This window comes from Aegilops tauschii, chromosome 5 (assembly GCF_002575655.3).
Source record: "Aegilops tauschii subsp. strangulata cultivar AL8/78 chromosome 5, Aet v6.0, whole genome shotgun sequence".
In the NCBI taxonomy this organism is placed as follows: Eukaryota; Viridiplantae; Streptophyta; class Magnoliopsida; order Poales; family Poaceae; genus Aegilops; species Aegilops tauschii.
Window position 1 is genome coordinate 126,047,457 of NC_053039.3, and position 19,598 is coordinate 126,067,054.

Below are 19,598 nucleotides of genomic sequence, written 5' to 3' on the forward strand. Positions count from 1 at the left end.
CCCATTTTTTGCCCAAATGTGCCCGCTTTTCGATCCACTTTCGGCGACAAATGGCCCGATATCGGCGCGAATCGCCCATATTCGCCGTGGTTCAGCGTGAATTCAACATAAGTAATTTTTTGTAACATAGTTCATCACAGAAAATCAATAGAAATCGAATAGTTCAACACAAATTATATAGTTCAACAAATAAAAACTCATATTTCATCACGCGTCGAGCTAGGCGTTGCCCTTGAGTCTCCATAGGTGCTTCACCAGATCCTGCTGCAATTGTTGATGCACCTGTGGGTCTCGGATCTCCTGACGCATATTGAGGAAGGCAGTCCAGGTTGCCGGTAGCTGGTGATCAACTTGGGCAAGAGGACCCTGTCTATAGTATGGTTCAGTGTCAAACACTGGCTCTTCCTGCTCACTCTCAATGATCATGTTGTGCAAGATGACACAGCAAGTCATGATCTCCCACATTTGATCTTTCGACCAGGTCTGGGAGGGGTACCGGACAACAGCAAATCGAGATTGGAGCACACCAAATGCCCGCTCAACATCCTTCATGCAAGCCTCCTGGACCTTCGCAAAGTGGGACTTCTTGCCTCTTGGCACAGTGTTTGAGATAGTCTTCACAAATGTAGACCATCTCGGATAGATGCCATCAGCTAGGTAGTACCCCTTGTTGTAGTGCCTCCCATTGACCTCGAAGTTCACCGGAGAAGAATGACCTTCAACAAGCTTGGCAAAGAAAGGGGAGCACTGCAGCACGTTGATGTCATTGTGAGTTCCTGGCATACCAAAGGAGTGCCAAATCCAGAGGTCCTGTGTGGCCACCGCCTCAAGTACCACACTGCAGCCTTTGTACATCCCCTACCAAGCAAATGGGTAGTTCTCCCATTTCCAATGCATGCAGTTGATGCTTCCGAGCATCCCAGGAAATCCTCTTGCTGCATTCTGTGCTATGATCTGAGCAGTGTCTTCCGCATTGGGTGTTCACAAGTATTGCGGTCCAAACACTGCCACCACTGCCCTGCAGAACTTGTAGAAACACTCAATGGTCGTGGACTCAGCCATGCGCCCATAGTCGTCGAGTGAATCACCGGGAGCTATGTATGAAAGCATCCTCATAGCTGTCGTGCACTTCTGGATTGAGGTGAATCCAAGTTTGCTGGTGCAATCCTTCTTGCACTTGAAGTAGCTATCGAACTCCCGGATGGAATTCACAATCCTGAGGAAAAGCTTTCGGCTCATCCGATAACAGCGCCGAAATACTTTGTCGCCGTGCAGTGGAGCGTTGGCGAAGTAGTCGGAGTAGAGCATGCAATAGCCTTCCAGAGGATGCCGGTTCTTTGCTTTCAGCCGCCCGGCGCCGAGCCACCTCGACGCGGCTTTTCATTGCTCGCGAACAGGCCGGCGAGGGCGGCAAGGACCATGAGGTGTTCCTCGTCCTGGACGTCGGCATCGGCTTCCTCCTACAGCAGCGCCGCGAGCGCCTCCTCCTCGTCCGAGTCCATCGCCGAGCAGACAAAACGCCGGACACCTGGTGGGGCATGGTGGGCGCACACCCGCCAGTATACCGCCCTGCGCGGCCGGAGCGCCGGAAAACTCGCCCGAACAGTGGCGGAGAGGCTCCCGCGGTGAAACCTTCTCTCTTTTCTGGTGGGGAATGGCCTATCTAGCGGTGCTGGGCGGTGGGCGGCGCCGGGATCGGAAGGGTGGTGACCGAGCGCGCGGGGGGTGGTGTAACACCCACGATGCGGCTATATCTCCCACGTGTCGAGGCACGACTTAGAGGCATAACCGCATTGTGGTTTTGTCACAAGAAGGGTCATCTTCACACAATCCCATGTAATGAACAAGAATGGGATAAAGAGAGTTGGCTTACAATCACCACTTCACACAATACTTAAATAATTCATACATCATCCAAAATACACTCATAGACCGACTACGGTCAGAACCAAATGAAAAGAAGATAACCCCAAATGCTAGATCCCCGATCGTCCCAACTGGGCTCCACTACTGATCAACATGAAAAGAAACATAGTAACGACCAAGGTCCTCGTCGAACTCCCACTTGAGTTCGGTAGCATCACCTGCACTGGAATCATCGGCACCTGCAACTGTTTGGAAGTATCTGTGAGTCACGAGGACTCGGCAATCTCACACCCGCGAGATCAAGACTATTGAAGCTTATAGGAAGGATGGGGTAATGAGGTGGAGCTGGAGCAAGCACTAAGCAAATATGGTGGCTAACATACGCAAAGAAGAGCGAGAAGAGAAGCAACGCAACGGTCGTGAAGCTAGAAGAGACCAAGAAGTGATCCTGAAACTACTTATGCTCAACCATAACACAAACCGTGTTCATTTCCCGGACTCCGCCGAAAAGAGACCATCACGGCTACACACGCGGTTGATATATTTTAATTAAGTCAAGTGTCAAGTTCTCTACAACCGGACATTAACAAATTCCCATCTGTCACATAACCGCGGGCACGGCTTTCGAAAGTTTATACCCTGCAGGGGTGTCCCAACTTAGCCCATCACAAGCTCTCATGGTCAACGAAGGATATTCCTTCTCCCGGGAAGACCCGATCAGTCTCGGAATCCCGGTTACAAGACATTTCGACAATGGTAAGACAAGACCAGCAAAGCTGCCCGACGTGCTGACAAATTCCGATAGGAGTCGCACGTATCTCATTCTCAGGGCACACCGGATGGGCCAGACATCGGGTTGGCATAGACCCTGGTTGCCCAGGGGGCGCCGGGCATCGCCCAGGTTGGACCAACGCTCGGAGGAGCACTGGCCCGAGGGTTTAAAATAAAGATGACCCTTGAGTCTGCAGAACCCAAGGGAAAAAGGCTCAGGCGGCAAATGTTAAAACAAGGTTGGGCCTTGCTGGAGGAGTTTTATTCAAAGCGAACCATCAAGGGGGTCCCATAAATCCCCAACCGCGTAAGGAACGCAAAATCAAGGAACATAACACCCGTATGACAGAAACTAGGGCGGCAAGAGTGGAACAAAACACCAGGCAAAAGGCCGAGCCTTCCACCCTTTACCAAGTATATAGATGCATTAATTAAATAAGATATATTGTGATATCCCAACATAAACATGTTCCAACATGGAGCAATCTTCAACTTCACCTGCAACTAACAACGCTATAAGAGGGGCTGAGCAAAAGCGGTAACATAGCCAAACCACGGTTTGCTAGGAAGGTGGGTTAGAGGCTTGACATGGCAATATGGAAGGCATGATAAACAAGTGGTAGGTAGCGCGACATAGCGATAGCACAAACAACTAGCAAGCAAAGATAGAAGTGATATCGAGGGTATGGTCATCTTGCCTGCAAAGTTCTCAGAGTTGTCGAAAGCTTGCTCCTCGTTAGCGTACTCAACAGGTTCCTCGTTCACGAACTTGTTTCCCGGCTCTACCCAAAGCAAGAACACAAGAAACGGAACAACAATCAATCACGGTGCAATGCACAAGCAACATGATGCAAGACATGACATGATATGCAAGATATGAGGTGCAATACATATGGGTACTCCGGAAGGAAAAGAATGAACAAGGCATCAACTTGGCAAGCCAAGTGTGCCGCTGGAAAGATGAGATGATTTCGGTTGGAATCGATATAAAGATCACCCGAAAACGGATGCGCGGTTTGCAAATGGCAAGCAAAACAAGAATGATGCAAATTTGTGATTAACAACATGATAGCACTTAGAAAGCATCAAGGAACTATGCTACAGCACTCCAACATAGCAACTAAACACATGGCAGTGAAGTAAACGAGGAGCTTGACAAAACATGAACACTGAGCTACGGCTAGATCACGCAAGAACAGGTTCCAACAAGCATGGCAGAAGGGCAAATGATAACAGCATCACAAAAAATACTAACATGGCATAAACAGCAGCAGGTAGCAATGTTTAGAGCTAGCAAACAACATGCTACAGGAACATATCATGGCAAACAAAGACATGGCATGCTAGTACTAAAGACATAGAACAAAACTCCCTTACTGAGCTTTAACCAAATGTGCATGGAAAATGATGTGGCACCCATGCAAACATGGCAAGTTATATGAACAGTTTCAGACAAGAAAAACAGAGCATGGCAGGAACAGATTCATAATAGCAACTTTACGAGCTCAAACCACTCACTACAAAGCATTACATGACAACACAAGCATACCAATAGTAAGAAGACATGTTCATGAAGCTAAAAATGGCAAGAGAAAGTTCATTGGATGCATGGATCACTAGCAAATAACATGGCAAAAGTGAATCTCATGATAACAATCTGCCAGGAATAACATATAGCAAAAGTAGAGCATGGTAAATACAATCTAGAGCACTCCATAATTGTAACCAGAGGCATGAATGGATAGACCATAACCATATGTTCAAAACATCCTTACTGAAGTAACACAAAATAAGCATGGATCTCATGATAGCAACAAGTTTACATGGCGTCAAAATAACAGCAGGAAAAGGACTTAGCAAAATCCTAAGTGTCTGAAAACAGCAATATCATAAGGCCTACTTTGCATGCTTGTGCTACTCACCACAGAGATCACAAAGATACAAGAGTTGCTCCTCTGCAGAGATGGCATGTTATAGTTCAAAACACATGTAGACATCATGCTCATAGAATGCACACACAAAATGCAACAAAAATGACAAATCATCAAGTTCTGTTAAGAACCAGCAGCTAACATCATATAGCACTCTTGCAACGATGATAATGGCATCAATATGGACAGTAACATGCATGCAAATGCTACTATCATGAAGAGCTTAACGAGACGAACATCTCGACATATCATATGCATGAAACGAAGCCACGGTCATGGAAATATAACATGTGGAACAAGGCATCACCAAGTAAGAATTTCGGGACTTGGTGAAAAAAACTACCCAGCGCAGAAATGAGATCCAGGTCGGGGGAGATCCATTCCTCGTACAGAGCAGCCATGGCGGAAGTCAACGCCGGCGGCGAGGGGGTGTGGGACTCCGGTGGGCATCGGGAAGGCCGGGAAAGGGTGGATCTGGGCATGGGGACCCCGGATCCAGCCGCGGTGGTCGACGGCGGTGCTCGTGGAGGCGGGATCCGGTTGCGGTGACGGCGGGACGGCCATGGCATGAGCTCCTGCGGGAGAGGAAGAGGAAGGTGAGGGAGAGAAGAACGAGCGGAGGGAGGAAGGAGACGACGGGCAGGGCGGCGGAGCACTCATCTCCGGCGAGGTCCGGTCGCCGGAGGCGGAGTTGGCGGCGCTCGGGAGGAGCTGCGGCCGGGCGGCGAGGTTGCGGGTGCGGGCACGCGCCCGCGGGCGTGCGATGGCGGCGATCGAGCCCGGCGGGCCACGGATGGGCTCGTGGGCCCGTGCGGTGGAGGGGAGCGGTGAGGCGATGTGTCGCCTCCTGGTTGGGCGCGGGAGGCGGCGGTGCTGAGGTGGCGGCTTCGGATTGGCCGGAACGACGTGGAGGCTGGACATGTCCCGCGGCGTGAGGAGGAAGATGACTAGGGTTTCATCCGCGAATTTTGGGGAGGGGACTAATTTATAGGTAGAGGGAGCTAGGAGAGTTCAAATGAGGTGCGATTTTTGTCCACACGATCGTGATCCAACGACGGAGAGCATGGAGGGGGTTTAGATGGGTTATTGGGCTGTTTTTGGAGGGGTGTTGGGCTGCAACACAAAAGAGGCTTTTGCGGTTACCCGGTTAACCGTTGGGGCATCAAACGACCTCCAAATGAAACAAAATTTGACAAGCGGTCTACCGATGGTGTACCAAGGCCACTTGATAAATATCGGTCCATTTCGAGAATGTTTTTCTCCCGCTCACGAAAAGAGACAAAATAGGTGCGCCGGGTGCATGTGGGAGTGTCGGATTGCGAAACGGACAACGGGGAAAATGTTCGGATGCATGAGACGAAGACGTATGCAAATGCGACGCACATGATGATATGATATGAAATGCATGACATGAACAAAATACAAAATGGAAGACAAAAACCCAACCACGGAGGGAATCTCATATCACATAGCCGAAAATGGCAAGAGTCGGAGTTACAAATATGGAAAGTTACAATCTGGGGTGTTACAGGTGGGGGCGAATCTGGACAAATGGCTTGACTTTTCGCCTGACAGTGTGGCCCAAGCGTGTTTTTCACTTGCGCCGGAGCCCCCGAGCGCCCCCAGTGCGCTGGGTTCGGCCTGCGATCGCCGGGCCCAAAAACGGGCCGAGCCGGCGAATTTCGACGTCTTGGGGGGCACGACTGGGTTTTTTCGGCGCCGGCGCATAAAAAGGCGCCCTAGGGACCTGTTGAGGGCGCAGCTGGAGATGCCCTTGCCAGTGTCAATTCATAGGGTCCTTCGCCAACCTGCAGTTTGATAAATTATGGCCGGCAAAAGTTGAGCCCAAGTGCCGCATTTTATGTGCTTGTGGCTGAGAGGCAGGATCCTCACCAACAAAAATCTGAAAACTAGAGGCATCCCACACAGCGACCAATGCAACCAGCACGTTGAAATCCCTTTCCACTTAATCCTCCAATGCCCATATGCTCGCACTCTCTGGCTCCTTGTGGCTGACGACTTCGGTATGCCTTCACTTGCCTCCCACGCTCAGAATGCAACTTCTATCAACCACTGGTGGAACGACATGGCTTCCAACTTAGGCAAGAAGGCTAAATTTGTGGCAATCTACACTGCTTGGAACACGTGAAAGGAATGGAATCGACGAGTCTTTGATCACAAGGCCCTCCAGGAATTTGCTGTTTTGCAGCTCATCAAGCAAGATATTCTTCAGACCGCTCTCTCTAATTATTGGCTTTCTGATGTTGAAAACAATTCTGAACCCATTCATTTTCATTTTGGTGCGCGACACCTAAACCCCAGCATTGTGACGCTTTATTTATTCCCTCTTAATATATAGGCAGTCCACACTCCAGTTCCTCAAATCAGAAGAAAAAAATGTGTAGTTGAATTGACCAAATTTCCACGGTAAACAATCAAAGGTGTCGCAATACCTACATTGAAACTACTAACATCTCGAGAGAACTTTCTCCAATACGGCTGCTACATTTATTTATTCTTTGAATGTACTAGTTGCACAGCTCACTGGTTACATTAGCTTTCTGCAATGTACTCCTAGTGTCATAAACTCATAATCTATGGGGAGTTGGTATGCTAGCAAGTGTCATTTTCCAGGAACACACACCTGGCCTCCGTTGGATCCACATGCCATGTACATGTTCTTCCTCCCTCCTGTCATGTGCGTTGAGTTGAGGTGGGCAGCGACGTCTTCAGATTTTAGCTCGAGACAGCAGCCTCTGCTTTTGCGACGACTTGTGTGTGGCCTGTATATATCTCTGACCAGTTTGCAGAGTACAAGTGCTCCTTTTAAGGGATGTGGTTCAAAAGCAAATGGATTTATCGTTCCATCTGCTGTGTTTGTACTCCCTCTGTAAAGAAAAAAGATATAAGGGCTTTAAATCACTTCTAAACGCTCTTATATTTCTTTACAGAAGGAGTATGTTGGAGAATGATATCATTATGTTTTAAAAGCAGACATTATTTACTACTAGTATTCCTCGTTTGTTTGTATTCTCTTCGTACAAAAAAATTTGTCCCTTAAATGAGCCTGGGCACCGAAACGCCCTACTCCAAGTTATGAAAATCTATCGGTGCACCCGAGCTCATCTGCACCTGCGATGACGAAAAAAATTAAAACAAATACTAAAAAATCAAAAAAATTGTTATTTTGTGTGGTAGACAATTTGATGTGTGAGGTTCGCTTTAATTTTTAAATCATTTGGACATTTGAGGAGCTCTCAGCAAAAAAAGACAAATTGGAGATCTGTAAATATGTTTACTGTTTTGGCCCAATTTGTCTTCTTTGTTGAAAGCTGCTCAGATGTCCAAATAACTTGAAATTTAGAGCGAGTCTCACGCATCAAATTGTCTATGCATAAAAAAAAGTTGGAACTTTTTTATTTTGTTTTGAATTTTTTACAAATTGTTTTCTAACCAGGTGAAGATGAGCATGGGCACCGAAACGCCCTACTCATCAAGTTAGTGCTACATATATTCATGAGTATGTATTTACTTCGCATGGTAGCCTTGTCTCGGGTCAAACTTCTAAACTTTGACTAAGTTTATACTTCCTCCGTCCCAAAATTCTTGTCTTGGATTAGTTAGATACATCTGTGTTTAGACAAATCTAAGACAAGAATTTTGGGACGAAGAGAGTATATAAAAAAATTAACATCCACAATACCAAATCAATGTCATTAAAATCATCATTCAATATATTTTTATACCACATATTTTTTTGTGAAAGTTTAGACTGTCAAAAGAAAATTTGATCAAAGTTTGACTTAGGTCAAAGTTCATATGCGAAATAAATAAATAAAAGAGGGAGTACATGTGTAGAACAGGGTCACAGTTTCCACACAAGGCAAGTTCTGAAACTCCTCATGATAACCAAGACAGGTTCTGCATATTAGTATTTAAAGCAACAGGAATGCATTTGCAGCAATTGAACTAACATTATAACATCACCTGATTTCTTCATTCTTGCAAACAAACAAAACATGGTTGGGATAGGCCCTCGACATATGTTCCACTGAACAAATATAAGGTACACAAACCCTCAACAATAAGAGGTACAATCCCTCTGGCATTCATTCTGGTACAAAGAACAAACGAAGCGCCTCTCCGGCAAACAAATGATAAATGGAAATAAATCCCTTATGTTTTGCTTTTTCTCTAACTAATATGTTTCTGAAGCTGTTATACCTCACTAATTGATCCAAAATCCATCAGTCAACACTTCTGCGACATCGTTTGTAAGAATGTTTTGGGTTATCTAATGCCCTTCAGACAGTTGTCAATGGAGTTAATTGAGTGTATCTTAAGACCTCTTGTTCGTCCAGGAGCGCCACCTGTGAGAGAGGATAAGTCGACTGCTAGCCTGTTGAAAAATTCGAACATGCACGAGTAAGAATCATATCATTAGTTAACACCATCGCAATACATAGAAGAAGGGGCAAGGTGACTTACAAGTTTGCAGCTGCTTTTACTACTTCGCCAGTTTCAGATTGCAAAAAAACTTCTGACTCTGTTTTGGACATGATAGAATAACATGCGGTTGCTTTCCCATCCTCGATGACTGAAGCACAGCAAGATTTAACATTAAAATTTGACGCAATGAAGCATTATAATACATTGGAAATAGGAAGTTTCATATAACTTACAACAACCATCTGAATCTTTGTGGTCATCATCCAATGAAAGCAACTTCTGCAGGTTGCAATAATAATTTAATACAAAGAAAAGGGGGCGATGACAGTGCCTTGCATTCAAAAAATCAGGCAAGGAAAGCTTATGTAACCAGTGAGCTGTGTAACTACCTTCAAATTCTCATAGCATGCTTCAAGGTTATCATTTACCAAAAGATGATCAAAAAGACCTGGTGAATTGGACTGGTCAAGCTCAGCACGAGCATTTCTAAGTCGCTTTTGGATTTGTTCCTCTGTTTCTGTGCCCCTGTATAACCAATTGACCAGAGTGTAAATGAAGCATATCTTCACTTTATAATGTTGTAACTGAATTATCAAACAAAGAAGCTTAAGGCTATCAATGCATAAATACTATAATCTACAAATATACCGTGCCCGAAGGCGCTTCTCTAGTTCCTCGAATGACGGAGGGCATACAAAGATGAATATTGCTTCAAGAGAAGAAGCCCTCACAGATCGTGCTCCTTGGACATCAATGTCGAGAATGCACCTCTTCAATGAAAAGCAATGGAAAGATGAATAATTCACCTTTCAGAAACTAGTATAGAAGTGGAAGTGATTTTACCTTCCCCTCATCAGTAACAGATTCAACTGCTTCAATACTCGTCCCATAGAGATTTCCATGAACATGAGCAAATTCAAGGAATTCCCCCTCACTTATATCTTGTTCCATCTTGCTTCTTCCAGCAAAATGGTAGTGGACACCATCTATTTCCTTCACCCTTGGAGACCTTGTAGTGTGGCTAACAGAGAACCCAAATTTCGATGGGTACTCTTTCATCAATTTTGCTATTAGCGTCCCTTTACCAACACCAGATGGCCCACTAATCACAACTGGTTTTTGGGCGACACCAAGTACTCCCTTGCTCCAGGAAACAACTTCTGAACCCTTGATTTTCCGCTGTTGTTTAACAAAGGGGGTATCTATCTGAAGATGTAAAGAAAAAGAGGGTGAGCTCAGACAGGTCAAATAATAAAAAGGAAAATTAATAATCATGAAATATTGTCACGCAAAAATATACGACGTCTACTATACCCTGTGCTACACACACACACACACACACAGAGAAACAGAGATCTACATTTACTGAACAATAGATGGGCTAAGACACGATACCAGTTACCATCATGCCACTAATACAGTTCTGGCTTGCCAGTAAGACGAAGTACATTAAAAACCAAACAACACTGCATCGTGAGATGGCACAAACCAAAAAGACCACTGCATCGTGTGTTTACTTGAAGCTCCCCAGGCCCACCATTAAAAAGGTGAAAAAAACCTTCCTCTATATTTTTGTAAAGTAAGAGCAATAGACAGACCAAGAAGGATAGCAATTCTTTGTCAATCTAGGTAATGTTTACCTCAAGGAACCAGATGGAATCATTCAAGGAAACACCCTTCTCAACAACCAATATCTTCTCCTCATTTATAAGAATTGCTGAGTGTGACTTGGATGGAGGCTGCGCTCCAAGTACTGTCGGCACAATCCTGCCACAAAACAAATAGTCGAATGACCATCCACTAAAAACCAAGGAAATTATAGGGACGACAAGAACAAAAATGAAAAGTACAATACCAGGTCTGAGTTAGTTTGTCCAGAATTTTGATGCCAAAGGATGACTTTGAGTCATCATCTGTTCTGCCAATTACATACTGCAAAAAAAGAAAATGTTGTTACAATCTAGCTTTATAGTTTAGAGTGCTCCTTAGTATGATAAACACTACAGCTACATGGGAAAAGATTATTTTACTGAACATATGGAAAACAGTAGGTGTAAGTTAGTGCAGCCAGTGAGCCAGATAAGTACAAGAAAGTCATTTGGTACCATATATTAAACCTACAGTAACTTTATAATTATTAATGAAACAAACAGCTCAGCTCTCCTTTTGATCTCAAAATAAATGGGTGTCATATCTTCCTTGATGTTCCAATACTAGCACAACACATTCTTGTTACATCTCTATCAAAACCAACATGATATCGCCAAAAAGATGCAAAACAGTTGCCAGCTTTCTAAGCTCAATCTTATTAATTTTTAAGTAACATAATAGAGGTGATAGCTTCAACAACTATGAACAAGAAATAGTGGCAGTCAATCATATCTAAAATCAAATTGAAAGCATATGTATATGAGTTGACTTATTCAAGGGACTCGCCGTCTTATCGCCAACAACTATGGCATTCTCTTGGCAATCCTTGGACCCCAAGGTGATGCGGTCAACGCGAAACTCAGGAGCCTCTTCACCCTGTTTATCACATCAAACCAAAATTTGGAGTCTGTTAGGCACGATACCTAATATAATCTCCGCCTAATCTTCCTTGACATGCTACCTAAGTACAACATCAAAAGAACAGAGAAAAAGGAGCGCATAAAAAGCTAGTGATGAACTCACCATAAAATAAGCCGTGATCGGGAGCAGATGGGACGAGCCTGGCGTCCTATTCATAAAAGTGAGCATAAACAAATGATCAGGAAAAAAAGTTTAAACAGTAGATTGATTTACTCAGAGAATAAGACCCAAGTGGATGAATTCATCCCAACATCCACCGCCAAAAGAAGAAGCGAACCTTTCATTTGCTCTCACACATTTCAGGAATCGAGCTTTCCACAACGAGGACGACAGGCTACGCGACCAAAGCTACACTAATCACGCGCCATTACCATTCCAAGGCTAGATCCAACAAAACGCAGCCACTAATAGGGGGTGTTGTCTTCCTAAGAACCAGGCACCAACCACCGTCGCGACCATTCCAGGAACAATCAAGGAAACCCTAAATCGAGCCGTGCAGGGCCGAAAACCAGATACGGGCGGGACACAAACCTCGCTTCCCCGACGAGATCCCGCGATCCCGGCGCCGCCCCGAGCTGGAGGCCGAGAAACGAACGAGCGCGGTAACGAATGTCGCCGCGGCGGCGGCTGGTGCGACGGGGCGGTCAGCGCGGAGGAAGGAGGGGGTCGAGGCGGCGGCGCTGGGATGGGAGGAGGGAGGGAGGGGGGGAGGGATCAAATGGGGGCAGGAGCCCTCTGGGTCTCGGGTTGGAATTGGAATTTTGCAGGGAAGAAGCGACGGCGAGGCTGCGGCGTTTTTATACAACTTTTTCTCCTTCCCTTTTCGCTTGTCATTTCCCCCCTCTCTCCCCTTTATATCGATGGAACTGCATTATTTTGGTCGGATTCGGTGGATCTGGTCTTGTGTCTTGACCCGAACCCCTAGGCCTAGAGCATCGCTTCTTTCCCTGGCTAGTATAGTTTGGACCTTTTCTACGGCAGCCTTAACCCTTTTTTGCCCTTTCTTCGCACGTTAGACCGACCTGAAGTCGATTCAATAAGGGGCAAAGGGAAAAGGAAAGTTTGAGGTCCATCTGAAGCATTGGAGAACCATAGCTCCAGTTTGACGCTAGACGTCATTCTTTTCACACCATTTTTTCTGTATAGTGTCCACGTATATTTACTAATTACACATGTCTGGCACTGAGATATTGATTATGTCATGGCCAAAAAAAAATTTATCAAGTTTTGCCATGTTCATATCAACTTCTATTTTTCCCTAGCATTGGTCAAACCATGCGTAGGTTAAACTTGGCTAATAACATGACCAGACATAATTGTGTCAAGGTTAAAAGAGTTCGACAAAGCATATAATATGCTAATGCTGTTAGGCTATCGATCTTCTTCAGAATTCAGGTACGCAGTACAGAGGATACACAATACAGAGGGTATCTAGTTCCTTCAGATACAACTTGTGGGAGAGGAAAGAAGAAAGTGCAAAAGCAAAGAAGGAGCCGCCGATGCCGTTCGTTGCCAGATCCAACCGGATGTCTTTCTCTCTGAATCGCATGGTTTAAGTAGAGCTCACCCATTCGGGTCCCATGAATCTTCGGTTGGGATGCCTGATCCTGGCTGGCTTGGCGATGACGCGCCCCTCTCCTTGATTGGTCCACTTGGCGTTCCCTCCTGCTGGCGTGGCCGGGTCAGCTGTTGCGGCAGCGCTACTGCCACTTCCCTCTCCAGGCTTACTTAGTGTGCTGACATCCCCTCCTCCTTGACTTGCGGCTTGCCCCCAAGCCGGTAGATGAGGAAAGCGGTGGCGGAGGGAAAGGGCGTCCTCCCAAGTGGCATCGAGAATATCAGGATCAGACCAACGGACCAGGATTTGCTCACGACGACCGGAGGGTGTGTTGCGCCATCGGCTGTTCAAGATTTCCACTGGAATAAGAGAACTGTCATAAGGAACTGGCAAGTTCGAAGAGACAGCCGTACCTGGAGCCAAAGCTTGCTTCGGTTGGGAAACATGAAAAACAGGGTGAATCTTGGAGTCAGTTGGCAAGTTCAGCTCGTAAGCCACTGGATTGATAGCTCGTTTGACTGAAAACGGCCCAAAATATCTGCATGCCAATTTATGGTTAGCCCTTTTTGCCACTGACATCTGCACATATGGTTGCAGCTTGACAAAGACTGAATCCCCTGGTTTGAACGAGCTATCAGTGCGCTTCTTGTCAGCTTGGACCTTCATAATGTGCCTTGCTCGATGCAAATGTTGCTTCAAGACGATCTGCATCAGCTGGCGCTCTTCGAGCCATTCTTTCAGATCTGGTATTTTGCAAGTAGACGCCGCTTCAATGCCCCAGTGTCTCGGTTCATGGCCATACAATGCTTGGAAAGGAGACATATCCAATGCTGAATGATAACTGGAATTGTACTAGAATTCCGCGAGTGACAAGTATTGACTCCAGCGGCCTGGACAAGCATGTATGAAACATCGCAGAATAATTTCCAAACACTGATTGACCCGTTCTATCTGCCCGTCAGTCTGTGGGTGGTAAGGTGTGCTCATATTCAGTTCAGACCCAATCACATGGAACAATTCCTGCCAAAACTTGCTTGTGAAGACCGGGTCTCTATCTGAAATAATAGCCTTGGGCAATCCGTGCAGTTTGTACACATTATCTAGATACACCCTGGCCACTTTCGCTGCTGTGAAGGGATGATTCAGTGGTAGGAAATGGGCATAACGCGTGAATTTATCCACGACCACCAATCTGCAATTTGCTTTGCCCGACTGGGGAAGACCATCTATAAAATCCATAGTGATCACTTGCCAGGCTCCTTCCGGCAGGGGAATTGGTTCAAGTAGACCTGGGTACTTAACTCGTTCTGGTTTTGACTGTTGGCAGACGGAGCAGGTTCTCACATAGTCTCTGATGCACTCCTTCATCTTAGGCCAGGCAAACAGTCATCGTAAGCGACGATAAGTAACAGGAAAGCCGGAGTGGCCCCCGACTGTATTGTCATGGAATGCTTTCAGTACCTTCTGTTGCAAAGCAGTGGATCCTCCCAACCACAATCTGTTGCGAAAGTAGAGCAGCTCGTTCGACCAGATGAATCTGCCCTTGGGGTCCGGACGGAGACGTAGTTGTTCGCGGATTTTCTGGACTTGTTCATTGTTGTCATAACTGGCACGAATGTCATTGATCCAAGCAGGTTGGCAGATAGAAATAGCTGCTAGTTGCTCATCGGAGTGGAGGCGACGCGAGAGAGCATCAGCAACACTATTGGTAGTTCCCTGCCTGTAACAGATTTTGTAGCGTAAGCCGAGCAATTTCGTAAATGCTTTCTGTTGCCAAACTGTCGATAGACTCTGATCGTCAAGATGGACCAGGCTACGTTGATCTGTCCGAATCAGGAACTCCTCCGTGTGTAGGTATGGACGCCATTGCTCAACAACCATCAGAATAGCAAGGCATTCCTTTTCATATGTGGAGAGCCCTCTATTTTTGGGTCCCAACGGCTTTCTCATGTATGCAATCGGGTGGCCCCCTGCTGCAGAACGGCACCGACTCCATAACCACAGGCGTCAGTATCGATCACAAATGGTTTGGAGAAGTCAGGTAACTGTAACACTGGAGCTGAGATCAAGCCTTGTTTGAGCAGATGGAAAGCTGTTTGTGTTTCGTCTGTCCAGACAAACGGGCGCCCTTTTTGAGCAGATTGAAAAGGGGGCGTGCGATGATACCGAAATGTTTCACAAACTTTCGATAGTAGCCTGCTAAACCCAGAAAACCGCGCACTTCCTTCACACTCCCCGGAGTCGGCCACTACTGGACCGTGTCTATCTTACTAGGATCTGTGGAAACACCATCAGCATTGATGACATGGCCTAAATAAGCAATCTGTTGCTGGCCAAATGCACACTTGAACTGCTTCACATGCCATTGATCTTTTCTCAGCAGCTGCAGCACATGTCTGACATGTTCAACATGCTCTTTCAGTGTTTTGCTGAACACTAGGATGTCATCGAAAAAGGAAACCACACACGCTCGGTTCAGTGGCTACAAGGTGGTGCTGATGGCGCCATTGAAAGTTGCTGGTCCTCCTACAAGTCCAAAAGACATAACCAGGAACTCCCAATGCCCGGAGTGAGTGGTGAATGCAGTTTTATATTCCTCACCCTCAGCCAAGCGGATTTGATGATATGTCGCGCGCAAATCCAACTTAGAGAACCATCGCGCACCTACCAGTTCATCAAGAAATTCATCTATGACTGGTACTGGGTACTTGGGAATTATTGTCATGGCGTTCAGATGGCGGTAGTCCACGCACAAGCGCCAAGTGCCGTCCTTCTTCTTTACTAACAGAACCGGAGATGAGAATGGGCTGGTACTCTTCTGGGTCACACCAGCATCCAACAGTTCTTGCACCTGCCGTTCAATCTTAGTCTTCAATTCAGGTTTGCGACGATAAGGGCGCAGATTTACTGGTTGAGCACCTTCCATTAGTGGAATCCGGTGATCACAAGCACGGCGAGGAGCGAGCTGGCACGGTTCTTCAAATACATTAGTGTATTGTTCAAGTACTCGGAGTAGGTCCGTGGGAATGCTGTTGTCGGCCATAGTCTGATCTGCAACAGTGTTAAGGTGTACCACATAGGCTACGGCTCCATTTTTGCAGGAAGTTAACAGTTCTTGAGAGGAGATAACTGAGCACTGCTGCAGGTCCTTGGCAACTGCTTGAAGTTCAACTGGTCCAGCAGCCGTGGTTACTGACAAGTGGTGTGCCTCCCAATCGATGTACATAGGACTGTGTTTCTTGAGCCAATCCATACCTAAGATTGCATCATACGCCCCAAGAGAGATGATCTTGAAATCTGTAACGAATTCATGGTCTTGACACATCCACTGACAGTGTGGGATGAAACTGTCACACAACAAGAGTGCTCCATCAGCTACTTTGACCTTGCATGGTTGAGACAAAGGAGAGATTCCAGTCAGACGAGCGGCCAACCGTTGATCCACAAAAGAAGAAGTGCTCCCAGAATCTACTAGCAACAGCACTTCACTCCCTTGAAGCCAAGCATGTAACTGCATCACACCCGGCCCTTCTAAACCTGGTACTGCGTGCATGGACAAAATGCAGAGATTGTCATCCTCTGGTTCAGTACAGTCTGTCTATCGATCACCCAGAACATCGCCATCGGTATTGAATAGCGCTAGCAATTCTTCGACAATATGCATCTGCATCGTAGTTGGACATGTGTGATCCTTGCCCCACCTTTTGCCACACTTAAAGCAAAGGCCTCGGGTGCGCCTGAACGCACGCAATGCTGACAGTTTGTTGTTATCTGAACTTGCCCTTGCTGCATCTGTCCCTCGGCGGTCTTCGGCAGTAGCTGTAAGTGTTGCTGGCCTGCTGAAGGCAGGTTGAGGAGGTGCTGAAACTGACGGAAGAGCTCGCGAGAATGTGCCACTGGTATGAGCTCGTGCCTTGGAATTGTTTGACAGGGCCTCGCCCTCAGCCACTTCTTCCTAGAGTAAGGCCAATGAACAAGCCGTGTCCAAATCCGGTGGGCGTTGCAGTAGTACCACCGCTCGTATATCCGGTCGAAGCCCCTCGATAAATCGAGTCAAGAAAAAGTAGGGATGTGTCAGTTCTAAATATGTAATCAAATGATGCATCAATGTTTCAAATCGTTCAATAAAATCAGCAACTGATGAGGTTTGTTTGATGGCATAGAATTGACGAATGAGCATCTGGTGCTTATCACGGCCAAATCTAGTACAGAGGAGTGAGGTAAATGATTCCCATCCCATGCTTGTGAGCTTTTTCTGAACGGATTGCAACCAAATTGCAGGAGTTCCAGAGAAATTCAATATGGCCATGGGCACCCAGTATGATTCGTGCACGGCGAACATGGTGAAGTATTGTTCGCATAGTGTGCGCCATAACTGAGGATTGTCTCCATTGAAGACAGGGAACGCCATGGTGGGTGGCTGCTGACCCATGGCTGTAAGGAGAGGTGCGGACATGACGGGGGGAATAGCGACCGTACCCATGACTGGAGGCCCCACCGGTGACTCGATGGTCACCGACGAAAATCCCCCGGGAAGATGCGATGCGCCGTGGCCTGATTGCCTGTGGAGATCGCCCGGAGTCGTGAACGGCGACGGAGTGCGGGGCGCTCCACTTGATGTTGTCGCCGAGGGGGACGATGCGGCCTGTAGCGCGGCGACCGAGAGCTCGAGTTGTGCGAAGCGCGCCTCGAGATCGGGCTTCCATGCGGTGAGGGCGTCGATCCGCGCGATCTGCGCGTCGAACGCCTTGAGGATGGAGGCGGATCGAGCGTCGGCAACGGCAGCGCGCTCACTGGTGTTGGAGTCGAGCCGGTCGAGGTAGGCGCGTAGCTCTGGGTCCATGGATGCGACGAGCGCTTCCCGTGCTTGGCGTTGACGACGGGTCTCCAGCGTGGTGGCGGCGCGGCGGAGTGGAGAGAGCGGCGACGGCGAAAGGGGAGTGGGTGGCTAGTCTGATACCATGTTGTTAGGCTATCGATCTTCTTCAGAATTCAGGTACGCAGTATAGAGGATACACAATACAGAGGGTAGCTAGTTCCTTCAGATACAACTTGTGGGAGAGGAAAGAAGAAAGTGCAAAAGCAAAGGAGTCGCCGGTGCCGTTCATTGCCAGATCCAACCGGATGTCTTTCTCTTTGAATCGCATGGTTTAAGTAGAGCTCACCCATTCGGGTCCCACGAATCTTCGGTTGGGATGCCTGATCCTGGCTGGCTTGGCGATGACGCGCCCCTCTCCTTGATTGGTCCACTTGGCGTTCCCTCCTGCTGGAGTGGCCGGGTCAGCTGTTGCGGCAGCGCTACTGCCACTTCCCTCTCCAGGCTTACTTAGTGTGCTGACAAATACCATCAAGGACCAATTAGACCTGGTATGCGCGATGACATAATATCAAGAGCAAGCTAAGACATTGCGAATGTACATAATCAAAACCATTATAAACAGAAGGAGAAAAAGAAACGAAGTTGATGCGGTCAACAGCTTGCAACGTTATCTATAGAATTATTGCTAGGTGTCCGGTGAACATATTGAGACCAATATTTGATGAGATCATATCTCCGGAATCCTTGCCGCCTTATCTTTGTTGTCTTTTGAATCTCTGCATTATATTCAGCATGCGAAAACCCTACACACAATAGTTATTGTGCTTATAAGTTGGATCTTTTCGAGGCCAATGCTCAAGTCGATTTGGTGTTCTTGGAGCAAGCGATGTGAAAGTTTGGCTTTGCTCACTGGTGGGTACGCTCAATAATGACTTGTGTTACCTTGGTGTGATACTCCCTGAAATTTAATGGAGCCTGCTTGGATTTGTTCGCACCAGCACGTGGCGTGAGAACCTGGCTTAATAGGAATCATAGACTACTCATATCAATAAGGAATTCATTCTTTTCCAGGAGCCCATTCGAAAAGAACTCCAAAGTTAAGCGTGCTTGGCTTGGAGCGATTTAAGGATGGGTGACCGACCAGGAAGTTGCTCCCAGGCATGCACGAGTGAGGACAAAGTGCACAGAAAAGACTAGTGTTGGTCTGTGGGGCCAGTCTAGATCCCTCCAGGCGTAACGGCCGAGAACCGGTGGATGTGGCCGGGGCGTTACACGTGGTCTTCGTCAAGGTGATGCCCCCTTTATCGTTCATGTTCTTATTTGTGGCTCGTGCTTTGTTTGCATTGTTAGTAACAATATCCCCCATGTTTGCATTGTTTCAGCTTCAGGTATTTTCCTTTTATTAGTAACAATATTTCTCATGTACTTGGAATAAAGAGGCATTTCAATAGCACTGGTCAAAGGAACATGAAGGAAAAGAGGTCTAAGTAATTTAACAAACTAAGGTGGGTCATAATCTTTTTTATCATATCTTTTATTTCTAAGAGGTGGGTCATCAAGTTCTACTTCAAGTTCTACCTATACCTCCTTTTCAGGTTCATTATTATCATTAGGTGTAGCATCACTATCATCA

General features: G+C 46.8%; 1 long non-coding RNA gene and 1 pseudogene across 1 annotated transcript; both read right to left on the bottom strand.

Moving 5' to 3' along the window:
* Positions 1-8,538: 8,538 nt before the first annotated feature.
* Positions 8,539-12,062, bottom strand: LOC109753211 (guanylate kinase 1-like; annotated as a pseudogene).
* An 855-nt stretch (positions 12,063-12,917) lies between these two features.
* On the bottom strand, positions 12,918-17,458 carry LOC141023320 (uncharacterized). The gene is made up of 2 exons (XR_012184302.1): positions 13,560-17,458; positions 12,918-13,489 (listed from the first exon to the last, which is right to left on the bottom strand). It is a non-coding gene; the product is annotated as an uncharacterized lncRNA (long non-coding RNA).
* Between the last annotated feature and the right edge of the window lie 2,140 nt (positions 17,459-19,598).